Raw genomic sequence first — 2,673 nt, 5'->3', positions numbered from 1 at the left:
GGTTGGGGGAGAGGGGAAAGTGGGTGATGGGCATTGAGGAGGGCACCTGTGGGGACGAGCACTGGGTGTTGTTTGGAAACCAACTTGACAATAAATTATATAAAAAATAAATAAAAATAAATAAATAAATATAGAGACATATATATATGTGTGTGTATATATATATATATATATATAGTTGTTCTTTACTATGTAGTCATTCTGAAGTATAATGTCCAGAAGACAGAATAGATACTGATTAAAATCAGAATGTGCAAATAATCCTAAAGAAGATGTTTCCTTTTTTTTTTTAATGTTTATTTTTGAGAGAGAGACAGAGTGCGAGCGGCGGAGGGGCAGAGAGGGGGAGACACGGAATCCGAAGCAGGTTCCAGGCTCTGGGCTGTCCGCACAGAGCCCGACGCGGGGCTCGAACCCAACATGACCTGAGCCGAAGTCAGATGCTTAACCGACTGAGTCACCCAGGCACCAAAAAGAAATTTCATTTAAAGGCTCACAATGTGTTAGTGTTTAGTTTTTGATAATAAATAAGAGAGTTATTAGAGAAATCTTTTGAGAGATTTTGGAAAAAGTAACAATATATATTCAGAGTAGCTGGGGAGTGCCAGGGCACACACACATCGGGAGGAATATATATACGTTGTTTCTATTCTTTGGATCCTAAACAATTGACTGAGGGTATTTTGTAATCCTTCAACTACCCATATACACGTTTAGCTTATAATAACCTGTGCTGTGTGCATTCTCCTGGGAGAAAGGGGTCAGGGTGACAAGGTGAGTCTTACAATTCAAAGTCTGGCGGATAAGGACTGTCAGCCAGAGAAGAATTAAAAGGAAAAATCTCCCTCAGCTCCAAATGCAGCATTTGAAAGCAACATTTTAATCAGATCATTTCATATTTTACAGAGGAGTCATCTTTTACAGGAAAAAAATTTTTTTTTCCCAACACACGAAGGGCAAAAAAATGAGACCCATGGGAAATGATTTCTTCACAATGCGGCTATTTAATTGATCTATTTGGAAATCTTCTACCATGTTGCTGCATGCTAATTGGAAGTCATTTTAAAGCAGAATCAGCTTGGATCACAACTGATTTAATGCAGTGTAGCTGGCCGGCCCAACTTGGGAGGAAAGTGTGCATGAAAGCCCTGCTTTTACAAGCCCCGTGGAGAGAGCAGTTATTTGGATGAGGCAGAACGGCAGTCTAGAAGGCCAGTGATGACACAGACCTTGGCGGCCTTTCAGAAGTGACAGCCACGTCTTCAGTTACACTCCTCACGCCCCTCCGGTGTGGGGCAACAGATCAGTGGAGCGCCCTCTGCCCACAAACCCTCCCCTCCGGAGCCTCCCCCAGCCCGGTTTCCATGTTCAAAATGTGCCTCCTGGAAAGATGGATCGAAAAACTCCCAATTGTTTTGGCCTTTTCAAAGAGTCCCTAAGATTCGGATTACTTCGGGAGGAGGATTAGATGGGCTTCACTGAAAGATGACGCCTTGGGACTTTGTGAGCTCGTCTGTGAGTATGAAATCCTGGTGGAAAACAAGAACGATGCCCAAGCCAGACTCCTGGTATTGTAGTAAGATCGTCAGAATGGAGAAACAGGGAGAAAGAGCAGGACCAGCCTGAGCTGGGCTACACGGACCTTGCCTTTCACCTTGAACGTGTCCTATGTAAGGGACCAATCTCTGATCCCGAGGTACTGTCTCTGCAGGACTTATGCTGCAGTTCAGGAAGGGAGTGTGGTTGCTTGCCACATATAGGTGGTATTAACTGTAAAAACCAAGAGGATAATTTTGCCTCCCCAGATAGCCGCTGAACTTGGTTGCACCATAACCGCATATTAGGAACACACCCCTCCGACCCTCCACAGCCCCCTTCTCCAGCTAGTACTTTCTTCCCCACACTATTCTTCATTAACATTCAAAGCGCATTTATCGATGTAAATGTTTAACGAACGATTGAGGAAGCAGATACTGTATATAAAGCCACGGGAGAAGGTCTGGAGTAGGACATTTCTTGTGGCATCGTGGAGTCATCGAAATAAATGAATAGTGACAAAGTGTGACCATGTAATATAACCGGGGGAATTTACTACGGAATTGTATATGTTTCTACCAAAGACGATGTGTGTTGCTCTTGGGTTTGAAGTTGACGTTACATTTCCAGTTGCTGAAAGTTCTGCCGAGAGGCCAGCGTTATGCCGACATCGTGCAAAACAAGTTTGTAATTAAAAAAGAAAAAATGGACAATTGGCTAATTACTTGATCTATTCACTGATGTAGCATATTTGGATTATTTTCATGTGAATACACCGATTCTGGAGTGGAAGAGGTTGCAGCTATTATAATGTTAATAAACCAACACATTTATTTATTCAAGAGTATGTTTTAACTGAGCACCTACTCTGTGTCTAGCACTGTCCAAAGCTCTGGAGTTGCAGTGATGAGTAAGAGGGATTTTCCCTCAAAGGACTTTTGGAGGAGCAGGTGGCAGACAGTGATACAAGCTGATGCAGAGAAACCGGCAAAGTGAAAGAGAAGCAGTCCCAGACAGCTGGGTCTCCTGGAAGGCTTCCCAAAGGAGACAGCGTGTGATCTGGCCTTAAAGGACGAGTGGAATTTTCACAGGGAAGCCTGGTGTGTGGGGAGGTTTCTCCGGGGGGGCTTTTAACTG

General features: G+C 43.7%; 1 long non-coding RNA gene across 1 annotated transcript in view; it reads left to right on the top strand.

The window, feature by feature from the left end:
- Positions 1-809: 809 nt before the first annotated feature.
- Positions 810-2,673, top strand: part of LOC121020874 (uncharacterized) — a 3,071-nt gene continuing 1,207 nt past the window's right edge. The window contains exons 1-2 of the long non-coding RNA XR_005786339.1: positions 810-1,515; positions 2,415-2,636. This is a non-coding gene — a long non-coding RNA (uncharacterized LOC121020874). The remainder of the gene's footprint in view (positions 1,516-2,414; positions 2,637-2,673) is intronic.

The sequence above is a fragment of the Herpailurus yagouaroundi genome, unplaced genomic scaffold, assembly GCF_014898765.1.
Source record: "Herpailurus yagouaroundi ecotype Mexico unplaced genomic scaffold, PumYag 253, whole genome shotgun sequence".
NCBI classification, from domain to species: Eukaryota; Metazoa; Chordata; class Mammalia; order Carnivora; family Felidae; genus Herpailurus; species Herpailurus yagouaroundi.
This window is presented reverse-complemented; position numbering and strand designations above follow the sequence as displayed.